General features: G+C 44.6%; 2 pseudogenes; both read right to left on the reverse strand.

The window, feature by feature from the left end:
- Positions 1-3,553: 3,553 nt before the first annotated feature.
- LOC149302426 (DC-STAMP domain-containing protein 2 pseudogene) lies at positions 3,554-6,217 on the reverse strand (annotated as a pseudogene).
- A 4,391-nt stretch (positions 6,218-10,608) lies between these two features.
- On the reverse strand, positions 10,609-13,272 carry LOC149302427 (DC-STAMP domain-containing protein 2 pseudogene; annotated as a pseudogene).
- Positions 13,273-16,814: the final 3,542 nt, after the last annotated feature.

Here is a 16,814-nt window from a genome sequence, read left to right on the forward strand (position 1 = left end):
GTTGGTTGAAGTCTATTATTCACAGAACTTGACAAACTCACTGGGTCAGCATTGAGAGGGTTAAATACCCTTGCTATAAGGTTTTGTTTTTGCTTTACTTGTCCAGTGTGTTTATTTGGTTTTACACCATTAAGATCAATTAAAGTTTAGTCAGGTCATTTAGTCCATTGTGGCTAACTCTGCTTTTGGAGCCTCCTCGTGTATACCGCCTTACTAATCCAACAGACATCCTGGCAGAGGTGCCCCTACCATCTAGGTGCCCTGCCCAAGGTTGCCTGTATGTTCATGCCGGTCTACCTTTTGGGGCTTACATCCTAATGACATTTTCACCACACCACAAGATTGCAGAGTAGAAAAAATGTGTCACGCAGAAAGACTTCATTTCTGCGGCTTATGTGTGTATGCAGGGTGGAAGCCACCAAAACCGGCTAGGAGAAAGGCTTAGCTGTATAAGTAATAGATACATTGATACTGTTCAAACCTGACATTGATTTACCCATGCAGCTTTTTCGCTGAGGCAGCTGTTTCAAAATTCATATCAGTATATTGGAATATTTGAACTCTCCTCAGCTGACCGTATACTAACAGTTTCATAAACTAATGAGATACATTGTTTTATTAGTGCAATTTTTTAGTGATTTAGTTTACTTCAGGGAAGCTGAGATCTGTCTCACTGTGGAACAGGCAGCATTATCTAGTCATTTCCCTGCCCCTTGAAGTTTTTTGACGCATATATTAATGTCTTAAATCTGTAATCTTGAAACATCGTGGCATATGTTTTAGTGTATGGAACTGCAAAACGTAGGACTTGGGGAAAGTGAAAGGTATAAAAGGTTCCCAGAATGTATTTTAAGTAGATTCAAAGTAAACCTGTGTTTAAACTCTGTTTAAAGTTTGTTGGTTAAATTATTTTACACTACAATGAGAGATGGACAGTGTGGAGAAAAACCAACTAAGGTCTAGATTGGTTAAAGTTAAACTCTAGCCACGATATGTCTTTTGATGTTTGTGATAGCCGAGGGTCGCCTATTATTTTCCTGTTTTTTATGCAAAAGCATAGAGCGATTAATCAGAATTCGTTTGCGCTGTTTCCCCGCCCTGAGCTTTTTGCCTTGCTGGAGATGCGTTCCATTGAACAGCTCTGGAGCCGCAGTGTCTCCAGCAGGTGTTTATTCCTTTTCTTTCACGTAAACAAAACCCCAAAATATTCAAGTAGGTCCTATGTACTTTAATATGCATTAATCGTTGGTAAGGCATTTTGGGGCTGGATTAATTCCTCTTTGTATGCCAAAAGCTCAGATTTTTTCCCCCCACAAAATACTCTTTGATTTCATAGATAACAGGATGCCACACTCCTAGGCCTGATGGCAGAAAGGGTGGTGGTGTAGGCATCCTTCTCTCACCTGACTGCACCTTCCAGCATATACCAAGCCCTCCCTCCCTCTCATTCTGTTCCTTTGAAGTTCACACAATCCATCTTTTCTCTCCACTCTCTCTTCAAATTGCTGTTATATATCGCCCTCCAGGCCCTACCTCACAGTTATTTGACTGCCTGGCTCCCTTTCTTCCTCTTTCCTAATATCCCCTGCCTTATTCTGGGTGACTTTAACATTCCTTTAGATATATCTAACAACTCTGCTAGCTCCAAACTCCTCTCCCCGACATCCTCCTCTGGTCTCTCTCAATAGACGCACACTGAGGGACACTCACTTGATCTGGTTTTCTCCAGATCATGCTCCCTTTCAGATTTCTCCATCTACCCCTTCCCTCTGTCTGACCACCACCTTTTATCCTTTTCTCCAGTGCTAACCCCTAATAAAACAAACTTACATCCCTCACATTCGGTCCCTCGCCAGATCCTGACGCTTGCACCTAAAAAACATCTCTCGTGTCCGCCCATTCCTCACCCAAGAATCCACAAAAACTCTGGTTCATTCACTTATCATTTCCCGTGTTGGCTACTGCAACACTCTTCTGGTTGGCATTCAACTGTCGCTGCTTGGCTTATCTTCCTTGCACGACGCTCCTCTTCTGCTTCCCCACTCTGTGAAACCCTCCACTGGCTCCCAATTGCCTTTAGAATTAAATTTAAAATCCTGGTACTGACATATAAGGCCATCCATAATACGGTCCCTCCATACATTTCTGACCTCATTAGCAAATACTCTCCTACTCGATCCCTACGTTCTTCCCATGGGCTAAGGCTCTCCTCCTTACTTACCACCTCTTCCTTTTCCCGTCTACAAGATTTCACTCGAGCTGCCATATATCTCTGGAATCTACTCCCAAGGAACCTTCAGCATTCACCCTCCCTCCCGACATTCAAGAAACATCTCAAAACCCACTTCTTCAGAGAAGCATACCATCTTAGCTGCTAGAACTTCCTTGTCATTGATACAACCACCACACTACCTCTCACCCTTTCTCTGTGCCTTATGTTTGTCACCCCATTCCCTCAAGATTGTAAGCTTGCGAGCAGGGCTCTCTCTGTCAATTCTTGTCTTGTCATTTCCCTTGAATTCATGTACTGTATTAAGCGCTGCGTAAACTGTTGGCGCTATATAAATAAAAGATAATAATAATAATAATAATAATAATGGGGAATGAGCTATAGTGGTAAAATGTGACTTGCACCCCATCTTTTTTTTTTATCCCTATGTTCATATCTACTACAATTTAAATAGAAGCAGTACACATTAGTACTCATAAACATCTGGGACTATGCTATGCAGCTTATACTACAACATGACCATTGAATCTGAATGCGGGAATTGACCATTCGGGTAATTTTCGTTTTAGTTTTCCCATTATATATTTTTCGGTAGCATTAAAATTTAAAGAGATGCTGAAACCTGTGAATTTGGCGATTAAAGCCAGCAAAACTAAATACCTCCCAGATGCGAATGGCTTTGAAAATGATGCATCAGTCTAGTTCTATATTCAGTAGGTATAGACGATCTACTGTCAGCAATACTGACCTAAAGTGCTAGCTTCTTGTCGTAAGAATGGATTGGGCATTCAGTTTGCAGTAATGACTGACATCTGGGGACATTAAATATTGAAAGGAATACGTACAGTAGACCTGAAATATTAATCCTTTTTTGTTAGTTTTCTTAAAAAAAAAAAAAAAGAACATTTAAAATGTCTTAAAAGAAACCTGCAATTTGTTTTCCCAAAGCCAAAGTCAAAATTTATTTAAGAGTGAAAGGCGCAAAAAACAGTGGTCTAAACTGTCTAAAAGGACGCCGACACTTTTGGTGGTTGCCACGTTCAAAATCTGGATCACTTAAAAGTTTCTGGATTCGTTGAAGGTCATAATTCTGATCTTAACCCTCTACGCTGTGCGTTTTCTTCACTGAGAGCTCCAGAGAAAGTGTCCAGCTTCTTTGATGTGTCGGTGTCTTCTTTCCCATGTGCCCATATAAAAAAGCCTTGAAGTTCACTCAGACTTGCATGCAGCAGGAACAGGATGCAAGCCGATTCACTTGGTGGTGAAGGGATTACAAAGGAAATTTAGGTAGAAGAAGGGGTGGGTATAGTTCTGAATTCCATTCTAGTTTCCACCTCCATTCTTCACCGCCCGCCGCCCTCTCCTATTGGGTGGCTTCTGCCGCGCGGGGGTGACCAGATCCCTCTTCCTTCGTGCTTCTGTCCACTTTGTGAATGGGGGGGCCGTGTGGTCCTCAGAATCTGAAGAGTCGGTGACCTCTGTTGAGTTCTGATATTCAAAATCTGTATCTTCAGAGTCCTCACTGGATTCAACCTCACTGATTCCTGAGCTCTCATCTTCCTCCCTGCCACGGACCTCCTCCTTATACTTCTCCAGGAGCTTCTCGCCTAACGCTGCTCTGCTACCCTGGCTACGGAGAACCTGTTTGAGGCGATCCTTCACAAACTCTTTCAGCTTCTTCCTCTTTCCTTTCTCTTCAGCCTTCATGGTTTTCATGGCATCGATCCAGAGGTGGACCTGTTCTTCGTCACTGGAGTCGACCTCCTCTTCGATAGCCTCAGAGTATGCCAGTGGAGCCATACAAATTGTGCAGATGTTATCAAGGATCTCAAAGCAGCCCCTGCAGTACATCCCTTTACAGCCTGGGGTGATGCAGGCCAGGCAGTCCTGCCCCTCGCTGCCAGTGATTATCTTGGCACATGCCATGCAGTACTGCTCATTGGTGCCCAACAGCTGGGCAAACCAGCGGCACCCGGGGAGTTTTGCCGCTAGGACCTGCAGGAAGCTAGAGTGCCCCCCGTCCTCTGCATTCATCCTCACGCTCCTGATCAAGGAGTCCTCAATGTTTGTGCGTTTGGTTATCAAGTTGTTGTAAAGAAAACAGATGCGCTCCTGCTCCCGGGATGGGTAATAATAGGCACAGATTACGCGCTGCAGCCTCCGTATGTAGACGCCAAATATCGCAATGAGGAAGCACAGGCCATACATTGAGCCTATGAGTATGTATCCTTTAAAGTCTGGGGCGGACGGAGCCACTAGGCATTTCTTTGACAAAACTGTCAAGTTCCCTCTCTGAAGGATGTCAAACGCAGACACCACATTGGAGAAGATTTCGCTGGCATAACCGGAGCCGTTGATCAGCACAGAGAACGTCACCGGAGCTCTGGCAACCACGTCCGCTTGCAGCAGGTAATACACCATGTCCAGCACCCAGTAGATGATGAAGTCCATCACCATCATGAATGCGACCACCAGAACATTTCGGAAGACGTTGATGATGTCAAAAGAATATCCCTTCCTCTCACGTTTGGTCAGGTAAAGCGAACCTGGCAGGATGAAGTTGTAGGCCTCTCTGGCGGAAAGGGGCAGGAGGGTTCTGCGCCCTTGCTTGGCTCTCATCACGTCCAGCTCTATGAAGGACCGTGTTATGTAGATATTGTCGTGGTTATCTTCATAGAGGTACTTGCGCTGGTACCGAGCGGCCATGATGTAGATGAAGAGGCAAACAAATGTCATTGAATAGCTGAACATGCTGAGCACATCCAGATAGGGGTTCAGTGTGCTCTGCACTTCGCTCATTATGCCGACTGCCACCTGCTTGATGCTCTTGCTGGAGTTCAGGTTTATGTCGAAGTCGTGAATAACCGTCACGTTAAACTCAAACTTGTCCTTGATGTTGCGGAGCATGTTGATGATGGGGTTTTTCACATGCTTTCGGACATATTTCTGGAGATACTTTGGCAGGAGGCATAGGATTGTAACGGTTTTAGCCAGTCCACACAGCGGTTTGAAGGCGTCCACAATGTAGCACAGGAATGACAAGAATGACATCACCTGGAAGCACTGATTCCGCGCCGTGTCAAATATTTTCCTGCACTTTAGATAGGGAACTTCCAGTTCCTCGTTACAGACCTCCCCGATATTGGCGATAAAACGCCACACATTCCGCAGCACGCGTCCAATGTGCTTCACTCCGTCTGTCACCGTCTTGAAGAACTTTCTGGCCCGATCGGCCACCCCTTTCAGCCTCTGGCCGATGTTCTTCAGAATATCCAGCGCACTCACTAACGGCCTTTTAACTTTTTCCAGGAGCTCCTTGGTCTGGTTCATGGCCAGTTCCACGCCGCAGGACACGGACTCAGATGAGCGCCGGAAATTCTCCAAGGTGTTGGCTGCAGGTCCCTGTAAGGCCAGCGAGAAGGCGACCAGGAGCACGATGGTCTTCCCCTCAATTGAGAAGAGCTGGGGCAGCATAAGGAACACTGTGACCCGCATCTTCATGAAGAAGGCCATGCCGAGGGTGAGGAGGATGCAGATGACCACTGAGGACACGATGCAGTACTTCAGGTTATAGTTCTTCACAAAGAGGACGATGGCCGCATACATGGCGGTGAGAATCAACCCAAAGGTGAAGGCGCCACAGCTCCTCAGAGAAGATTTCACCGCATTGTCCTCTCGGAGTTGGGCTCTCACCTCCTTTTTGTCCTCGTCAATGTAATCCTCGGCGCTCACTTCCTCGACCTTCACTTCTTCAGGGCACAGGTTTGACAAGCAATTGCGGGAGCAGTCACAGGGGCAGTCGCGGGGGCAGTCGCAGTCCCGCGGGCAGTCGCAGGGGCAGTCGCAGGGGCACTTGCGCTTGCAGGGGCACTTGCAGGAGCAAGGACAGTTGCAGGAACAGGCGCAGGGGCAGGTACTCCGGCATAGGCCACATGTGGTTTTGCAGCAGGTACACATCCATTCCCAGGGACCTAGTGTTGTCCCCATCTTGTCAGTTGTTTTTTTGCAACAATATCTGCCCTGACTTGCCTCACTCAGCGATCACAAAAGCAGGAGGAGAAATGGGTCAAAATGAAGAAATAAAAGTCAGTCTCTTTACTAATCTTTTGCACTACTGGAGGTTCAGTCACTACAAGTAGCTTGCTGTCTCCTCTAGTACTGAAGCTCCACGCCCAGTGCGAGGTTATTATGCTCTGATGATGTCACAATAGCACTGCTGTCATGACAGGGAGAGCAGGGCACATGCCAGCACCTACGGGGGAGGGGCACCTTGCTTTTTATTAAGATAAACTGACATAACAGTTATGAGAAGCTTATTAAACTATCTATCTATCTATCTATCTATCTATCTATATATATATATATATATATATATTTATCTCTCTCTCTCTTTCTCTCTCTCTCTCTCTCTCTCTCTCTCTATATATATATATATATATATATATATACATACATTAAATTACATACCCTTTAAGTCATAAAATCTGGTTGTAGTCAGAAAAATCTGTGTGGCACAATTCAGTGGTTGACTAAAAGATAATAAAGGGTATGAGCCAAAATGCATGTAAGGACCATATCACGTAATGAAACCACAAGGGTTTGCTTTGAGAGCAGCCAAACCACTTTACCAGCAGTTAGACCAAAGGGACTGTAGAAAGAGGTATCTAAAGTGTAAAATTACAGACACATGTTTCTAATTTAAGTTGGTGGAGATCCCAGAACAGTACTGAATGCCCAATTATTGCTTTGGCAGAAATCCCTTAACAGTATGCAAGGATCTCAGCAACTCGGAAATTGGGCTCATTTGCCTCTTATAATTCTAAGTTGGTTGAAGTCTATTATTCACAGAACTTGACAAACTCACTGGGTCAGCATTGAGAGGGTTAAATACCCTTGCTATAAGGTTTTGTTTTTGCTTTACTTGTCCAGTGTGTTTATTTGGTTTTACACCATTAAGATCAATTAAAGTTTAGTCAGGTCATTTAGTCCATTGTGGCTAACTCTGCTTTTGGAGCCTCCTCGTGTATACCGCCTTACTAATCCAACAGACATCCTGGCAGAGGTGCCCCTACCATCTAGGTGCCCTGCCCAAGGTTGCCTGTATGTTCATGCCGGTCTACCTTTTGGGGCTTACATCCTAATGACATTTTCACCACACCACAAGATTGCAGAGTAGAAAAAATGTGTCACGCAGAAAGACTTCATTTCTGCGGCTTATGTGTGTATGCAGGGTGGAAGCCACCAAAACCGGCTAGGAGAAAGGCTTAGCTGTATAAGTAATAGATACATTGATACTGTTCAAACCTGACATTGATTTACCCATGCAGCTTTTTCGCTGAGGCAGCTGTTTCAAAATTCATATCAGTATATTGGAATATTTGAACTCTCCTCAGCTGACCGTATACTAACAGTTTCATAAACTAATGAGATACATTGTTTTATTAGTGCAATTTTTTAGTGATTTAGTTTACTTCAGGGAAGCTGAGATCTGTCTCACTGTGGAACAGGCAGCATTATCTAGTCATTTCCCTGCCCCTTGAAGTTTTTTGACGCATATATTAATGTCTTAAATCTGTAATCTTGAAACATCGTGGCATATGTTTTAGTGTATGGAACTGCAAAACGTAGGACTTGGGGAAAGTGAAAGGTATAAAAGGTTCCCAGAATGTATTTTAAGTAGATTCAAAGTAAACCTGTGTTTAAACTCTGTTTAAAGTTTGTTGGTTAAATTATTTTACACTACAATGAGAGATGGACAGTGTGGAGAAAAACCAACTAAGGTCTAGATTGGTTAAAGTTAAACTCTAGCCACGATATGTCTTTTGATGTTTGTGATAGCCGAGGGTCGCCTATTATTTTCCTGTTTTTTATGCAAAAGCATAGAGCGATTAATCAGAATTCGTTTGCGCTGTTTCCCCGCCCTGAGCTTTTTGCCTTGCTGGAGATGCGTTCCATTGAACAGCTCTGGAGCCGCAGTGTCTCCAGCAGGTGTTTATTCCTTTTCTTTCACGTAAACAAAACCCCAAAATATTCAAGTAGGTCCTATGTACTTTAATATGCATTAATCGTTGGTAAGGCATTTTGGGGCTGGATTAATTCCTCTTTGTATGCCAAAAGCTCAGATTTTTTCCCCCCACAAAATACTCTTTGATTTCATAGATAACAGGATGCCACACTCCTAGGCCTGATGGCAGAAAGGGTGGTGGTGTAGGCATCCTTCTCTCACCTGACTGCACCTTCCAGCATATACCAAGCCCTCCCTCCCTCTCATTCTGTTCCTTTGAAGTTCACACAATCCATCTTTTCTCTCCACTCTCTCTTCAAATTGCTGTCATATATCGCCCTCCAGGCCCTACCTCACAGTTATTTGACTGCCTGGCTCCCTTTCTTCCTCTTTCCTAATATCCCCTGCCTTATTCTGGGTGACTTTAACATTCCTTTAGATATATCTAACAACTCTGCTAGCTCCAAACTCCTCTCCCCGACATCCTCCTCTGGTCTCTCTCAATAGACGCACACTGAGGGACACTCACTTGATCTGGTTTTCTCCAGATCATGCTCCCTTTCAGATTTCTCCATCTACCCCTTCCCTCTGTCTGACCACCACCTTTTATCCTTTTCTCCAGTGCTAACCCCTAATAAAACAAACTTACATCCCTCACATTCGGTCCCTCGCCAGATCCTGACGCTTGCACCTAAAAAACATCTCTCGTGTCCGCCCATTCCTCACCCAAGAATCCACAAAAACTCTGGTTCATTCACTTATCATTTCCCGTCTTGGCTACTGCAACACTCTTCTGGTTGGCATTCAACTGTCGCTGCTAGGCTTATCTTCCTTGCACGACGCTCCTCTTCTGCTTCCCCACTCTGTGAAACCCTCCACTGGCTCCCAATTGCCTTTAGAATTAAATTTAAAATCCTGGTACTGACATATAAGGCCATCCATAATACGGTCCCTCCATACATTTCTGACCTCATTAGCAAATACTCTCCTACTCGATCCCTACGTTCTTCCTATGGGCTAAGGCTCTCCTCCTTACTTATCACCTCTTCCTTTTCCCGTCTACAAGATTTCACTCGAGCTGCCATATATCTCTGGAATCTACTCCCAAGGAACCTTCAGCATTCACCCTCCCTCCCGACATTCAAGAAACATCTCAAAACCCACTTCTTCAGAGAAGCATACCATCTTAGCTGCTAGAACTTCCTTGTCATTGATACAACCACCACACTACCTCTCACCCTTTCTCTGTGCCTTATGTTTGTCACCCCATTCCCTCAAGATTGTAAGCTTGCGAGCAGGGCTCTCTCTGTCAATTCTTGTCTTGTCATTTCCCTTGAATTCATGTACTGTATTAAGCGCTGCGTAAACTGTTGGCGCTATATAAATAAAAGATAATAATAATAATAATAATAATGGGGAATGAGCTATAGTGGTAAAATGTGACTTGCACCCCATCTTTTTTTTTTTATCCCTATGTTCATATCTACTACAATTTAAATAGAAGCAGTACACATTAGTACTCATAAACATCTGGGACTATGCTATGCAGCTTATACTACAACATGACCATTGAATCTGAATGCGGGAATTGACCATTCGGGTAATTTTCGTTTTAGTTTTCCCATTATATATTTTTCGGTAGCATTAAAATTTAAAGAGATGCTGAAACCTGTGAATTTGGCGATTAAAGCCAGCAAAACTAAATACCTCCCAGATGCGAATGGCTTTGAAAATGATGCATCAGTCTAGTTCTATATTCAGTAGGTATAGACGATCTACTGTCAGCAATACTGACCTAAAGTGCTAGCTTCTTGTCGTAAGAATGGATTGGGCATTCAGTTTGCAGTAATGACTGACATCTGGGGACATTAAATATTGAAAGGAATACGTACAGTAGACCTGAAATATTAATCCTTTTTTGTTAGTTTTCTTAAAAAAAAAAAAAAAAAAAGAACATTTAAAATGTCTTAAAAGAAACCTGCTATTTGTTTTCCCAAAGCCAAAGTCAAAATTTATTTAAGAGTGAAAGGCGCAAAAAACAGTGGTCTAAACTGTCTAAAAGGACGCCGACACTTTTGGTGGTTGCCACGTTCAAAATCTGGATCACTTAAAAGTTTCTGGATTCGTTGAAGGTCATAATTCTGATCTTAACCCTCTACGCTGTGCGTTTTCTTCACTGAGAGCTCCAGAGAAAGTGTCCAGCTTCTTTGATGTGTCGGTGTCTTCTTTCCCATGTGCCCATATAAAAAAGCCTTGAAGTTCACTCAGACTTTTATGCAGCAGGAACAGGATGCAAGCCGATTCACTTGGTGGTGAAGGGATTACAAAGGAAATTTAGGTAGAAGAAGGGGTGGGTATAGTTCTGAATTCCATTCTAGTTTCCACCTCCATTCTTCACCGCCCGCCGCCCTCTCCTATTGGGTGGCTTCTGCCGCGCGGGGGTGACCAGATCCCTCTTCCTTCGTGCTTCTGTCCACTTTGTGAATGGGGGGGCCGTGTGGTCCTCAGAATCTGAAGAGTCGGTGACCTCTGTTGAGTTCTGATATTCAAAATCTGTATCTTCAGAGTCCTCACTGGATTCAACCTCACTGATTCCTGAGCTCTCATCTTCCTCCCTGCCACGGACCTCCTCCTTATACTTCTCCAGGAGCTTCTCGCCTAACGCTGCTCTGCTACCCTGGCTACGGAGAACCTGTTTGAGGCGATCCTTCACAAACTCTTTCAGCTTCTTCCTCTTTCCTTTCTCTTCAGCCTTCATGGTTTTCATGGCATCGATCCAGAGGTGGACCTGTTCTTCGTCACTGGAGTCGACCTCCTCTTCGATAGCCTCAGAGTATGCCAGTGGAGCCATACAAATTGTGCAGATGTTATCAAGGATCTCAAAGCAGCCCCTGCAGTACATCCCTTTACAGCCTGGGGTGATGCAGGCCAGGCAGTCCTGCCCCTCGCTGCCAGTGATTATCTTGGCACATGCCATGCAGTACTGCTCATTGGTGCCCAACAGCTGGGCAAACCAGCGGCACCCGGGGAGTTTTGCCGCTAGGACCTGCAGGAAGCTAGAGTGCCCCCCGTCCTCTGCATTCATCCTCACGCTCCTGATCAAGGAGTCCTCAATGTTTGTGCGTTTGGTTATCAAGTTGTTGTAAAGAAAACAGATGCGCTCCTGCTCCCGGGATGGGTAATAATAGGCACAGATTACGCGCTGCAGCCTCCGTATGTAGACGCCAAATATCGCAATGAGGAAGCACAGGCCATACATTGAGCCTATGAGTATGTATCCTTTAAAGTCTGGGGCGGACGGAGCCACTAGGCATTTCTTTGACAAAACTGTCAAGTTCCCTCTCTGAAGGATGTCAAACGCAGACACCACATTGGAGAAGATTTCGCTGGCATAACCGGAGCCGTTGATCAGCACAGAGAACGTCACCGGAGCTCTGGCAACCACGTCCGCTTGCAGCAGGTAATACACCATGTCCAGCACCCAGTAGATGATGAAGTCCATCACCATCATGAATGCGACCACCAGAACATTTCGGAAGACGTTGATGATGTCAAAAGAATATCCCTTCCTCTCACGTTTGGTCAGGTAAAGCGAACCTGGCAGGATGAAGTTGTAGGCCTCTCTGGCGGAAAGGGGCAGGAGGGTTCTGCGCCCTTGCTTGGCTCTCATCACGTCCAGCTCTATGAAGGACCGTGTTATGTAGATATTGTCGTGGTTATCTTCATAGAGGTACTTGCGCTGGTACCGAGCGGCCATGATGTAGATGAAGAGGCAAACAAATGTCATTGAATAGCTGAACATGCTGAGCACATCCAGATAGGGGTTCAGTGTGCTCTGCACTTCGCTCATTATGCCGACTGCCACCTGCTTGATGCTCTTGCTGGAGTTCAGGTTTATGTCGAAGTCGTGAATAACCGTCACGTTAAACTCAAACTTGTCCTTGATGTTGCGGAGCATGTTGATGATGGGGTTTTTCACATGCTTTCGGACATATTTCTGGAGATACTTTGGCAGGAGGCATAGGATTGTAACGGTTTTAGCCAGTCCACACAGCGGTTTGAAGGCGTCCACAATGTAGCACAGGAATGACAAGAATGACATCACCTGGAAGCACTGATTCCGCGCCGTGTCAAATATTTTCCTGCACTTTAGATAGGGAACTTCCAGTTCCTCGTTACAGACCTCCCCGATATTGGCGATAAAACGCCACACATTCCGCAGCACGCGTCCAATGTGCTTCACTCCGTCTGTCACCGTCTTGAAGAACTTTCTGGCCCGATCGGCCACCCCTTTCAGCCTCTGGCCGATGTTCTTCAGAATATCCAGCGCACTCACTAACGGCCTTTTAACTTTTTCCAGGAGCTCCTTGGTCTGGTTCATGGCCAGTTCCACGCCGCAGGACACGGACTCAGATGAGCGCCGGAAATTCTCCAAGGTGTTGGCTGCAGGTCCCTGTAAGGCCAGCGAGAAGGCGACCAGGAGCACGATGGTCTTCCCCTCAATTGAGAAGAGCTGGGGCAGCATAAGGAACACTGTGACCCGCATCTTCATGAAGAAGGCCATGCCGAGGGTGAGGAGGATGCAGATGACCACTGAGGACACGATGCAGTACTTCAGGTTATAGTTCTTCACAAAGAGGACGATGGCCGCATACATGGCGGTGAGAATCAACCCAAAGGTGAAGGCGCCACAGCTCCTCAGAGAAGATTTCACCGCATTGTCCTCTCGGAGTTGGGCTCTCACCTCCTTTTTGTCCTCGTCAATGTAATCCTCGGCGCTCACTTCCTCGACCTTCACTTCTTCAGGGCACAGGTTTGACAAGCAATTGCGGGAGCAGTCACAGGGGCAGTCGCGGGGGCAGTCGCAGTCCCGCGGGCAGTCGCAGGGGCAGTCGCAGGGGCACTTGCGCTTGCAGGGGCACTTGCAGGAGCAAGGACAGTTGCAGGAACAGGCGCAGGGGCAGGTACTCCGGCATAGGCCACATGTGGTTTTGCAGCAGGTACACATCCATTCCCAGGGACCTAGTGTTGTCCCCATCTTGTCAGTTGTTTTTTTGCAACAATATCTGCCCTGACTTGCCTCACTCAGCGATCACAAAAGCAGGAGGAGAAATGGGTCAAAATTAAGAAATAAAAGTCAGTCTCTTTACTAATCTTTTGCACTACTGGAGGTTCAGTCACTACAAGTAGCTTGCTGTCTCCTCTAGTACTGAAGCTCCACGCCCAGTGCGAGGTTATTATGCTCTGATGATGTCACAATAGCACTGCTGTCATGACAGGGAGAGCAGGGCACATGCCAGCACCTACGGGGGAGGGGCACCTTGCTTTTTATTAAGATAAACTGACATAACAGTTATGAGAAGCTTATTAAACTATCTATCTATCTATCTATCTATCTATCTATCTATCTATATATATATATATTTATCTCTCTCTTTCTCTCTCTCTCTCTCTCTCTCTCTCTCTATATATATATATATATATATATATATATACATACATTAAATTACATACCCTTTAAGTCATAAAATCTGGTTGTAGTCAGAAAAATCTGTGTGGCACAATTCAGTGGTTGACTAAAAGATAATAAAGGGTATGAGCCAAAATGCATGTAAGGACCATATCACGTAATGAAACCACAAGGGTTTGCTTTGAGAGCAGCCAAACCACTTTACCAGCAGTTAGACCAAAGGGACTGTAGAAAGAGGTATCTAAAGTGTAAAATTACAGACACATGTTTCTAATTTAAGTTGGTGGAGATCCCAGAACAGTACTGAATGCCCAGTTATTGCTTTGGCAGAAATCCCTTAACAGTATGCAAGGATCTCAGCAACTCGGAAATTGGGCTCATTTGCCTCTTATAATTCTAAGTTGGTTGAAGTCTATTATTCACAGAACTTGACAAACTCACTGGGTCAGCATTGAGAGGGTTAAATACCCTTGCTATAAGGTTTTGTTTTTGCTTTACTTGTCCAGTGTGTTTATTTGGTTTTACACCATTAAGATCAATTAAAGTTTAGTCAGGTCATTTAGTCCATTGTGGCTAACTCTGCTTTTGGAGCCTCCTCGTGTATACCGCCTTACTAATCCAACAGACATCCTGGCAGAGGTGCCCCTACCATCTAGGTGCCCTGCCCAAGGTTGCCTGTATGTTCATGCCGGTCTACCTTTTGGGGCTTACATCCTAATGACATTTTCACCACACCACAAGATTGCAGAGTAGAAAAAATGTGTCACGCAGAAAGACTTCATTTCTGCGGCTTATGTGTGTATGCAGGGTGGAAGCCACCAAAACCGGCTAGGAGAAAGGCTTAGCTGTATAAGTAATAGATACATTGATACTGTTCAAACCTGACATTGATTTACCCATGCAGCTTTTTCGCTGAGGCAGCTGTTTCAAAATTCATATCAGTATATTGGAATATTTGAACTCTCCTCAGCTGACCGTATACTAACAGTTTCATAAACTAATGAGATACATTGTTTTATTAGTGCAATTTTTTAGTGATTTAGTTTACTTCAGGGAAGCTGAGATCTGTCTCACTGTGGAACAGGCAGCATTATCTAGTCATTTCCCTGCCCCTTGAAGTTTTTTGACGCATATATTAATGTCTTAAATCTGTAATCTTGAAACATCGTGGCATATGTTTTAGTGTATGGAACTGCAAAACGTAGGACTTGGGGAAAGTGAAAGGTATAAAAGGTTCCCAGAATGTATTTTAAGTAGATTCAAAGTAAACCTGTGTTTAAACTCTGTTTAAAGTTTGTTGGTTAAATTATTTTACACTACAATGAGAGATGGACAGTGTGGAGAAAAACCAACTAAGGTCTAGATTGGTTAAAGTTAAACTCTAGCCACGATATGTCTTTTGATGTTTGTGATAGCCGAGGGTCGCCTATTATTTTCCTGTTTTTTATGCAAAAGCATAGAGCGATTAATCAGAATTCGTTTGCGCTGTTTCCCCGCCCTGAGCTTTTTGCCTTGCTGGAGATGCGTTCCATTGAACAGCTCTGGAGCCGCAGTGTCTCCAGCAGGTGTTTATTCCTTTTCTTTCACGTAAACAAAACCCCAAAATATTCAAGTAGGTCCTATGTACTTTAATATGCATTAATCGTTGGTAAGGCATTTTGGGGCTGGATTAATTCCTCTTTGTATGCCAAAAGCTCAGATTTTTTCCCCCCACAAAATACTCTTTGATTTCATAGATAACAGGATGCCACACTCCTAGGCCTGATGGCAGAAAGGGTGGTGGTGTAGGCATCCTTCTCTCACCTGACTGCACCTTCCAGCATATACCAAGCCCTCCCTCCCTCTCATTCTGTTCCTTTGAAGTTCACACAATCCATCTTTTCTCTCCACTCTCTCTTCAAATTGCTGTCATATATCGCCCTCCAGGCCCTACCTCACAGTTATTTGACTGCCTGGCTCCCTTTCTTCCTCTTTCCTAATATCCCCTGCCTTATTCTGGGTGACTTTAACATTCCTTTAGATATATCTAACAACTCTGCTAGCTCCAAACTCCTCTCCCCGACATCCTCCTCTGGTCTCTCTCAATAGACGCACACTGAGGGACACTCACTTGATCTGGTTTTCTCCAGATCATGCTCCCTTTCAGATTTCTCCATCTACCCCTTCCCTCTGTCTGACCACCACCTTTTATCCTTTTCTCCAGTGCTAACCCCTAATAAAACAAACTTACATCCCTCACATTCGGTCCCTCGCCAGATCCTGACGCTTGCACCTAAAAAACATCTCTCGTGTCCGCCCATTCCTCACCCAAGAATCCACAAAAACTCTGGTTCATTCACTTATCATTTCCCGTCTTGGCTACTGCAACACTCTTCTGGTTGGCATTCAACTGTCGCTGCTAGGCTTATCTTCCTTGCACGACGCTCCTCTTCTGCTTCCCCACTCTGTGAAACCCTCCACTGGCTCCCAATTGCCTTTAGAATTAAATTTAAAATCCTGGTACTGACATATAAGGCCATCCATAATACGGTCCCTCCATACATTTCTGACCTCATTAGCAAATACTCTCCTACTCGATCCCTACGTTCTTCCTATGGGCTAAGGCTCTCCTCCTTACTTATCACCTCTTCCTTTTCCCGTCTACAAGATTTCACTCGAGCTGCCATATATCTCTGGAATCTACTCCCAAGGAACCTTCAGCATTCACCCTCCCTCCCGACATTCAAGAAACATCTCAAAACCCACTTCTTCAGAGAAGCATACCATCTTAGCTGCTAGAACTTCCTTGTCATTGATACAACCACCACACTACCTCTCACCCTTTCTCTGTGCCTTATGTTTGTCACCCCATTCCCTCAAGATTGTAAGCTTGCGAGCAGGGCTCTCTCTGTCAATTCTTGTCTTGTCATTTCCCTTGAATTCATGTACTGTATTAAGCGCTGCGTAAACTGTTGGCGCTATATAAATAAAAGATAATAATAATAATAATAATAATGGGGAATGAGCTATAGTGGTAAAATGTGACTTGCACCCCATCTTTTTTTTTTTATCCCTATGTTCATATCTACTACAATTTAAATAGAAGCAGTACACATTAGTACTCATAAACA

The sequence above is a fragment of the Sceloporus occidentalis genome, unplaced genomic scaffold (assembly GCF_023333645.1).
Source record: "Sceloporus occidentalis isolate IW3139 unplaced genomic scaffold, rSceOcc1.0.p SCAF_19, whole genome shotgun sequence".
Lineage (NCBI taxonomy): Eukaryota > Metazoa > Chordata > Lepidosauria > Squamata > Phrynosomatidae > Sceloporus > Sceloporus occidentalis.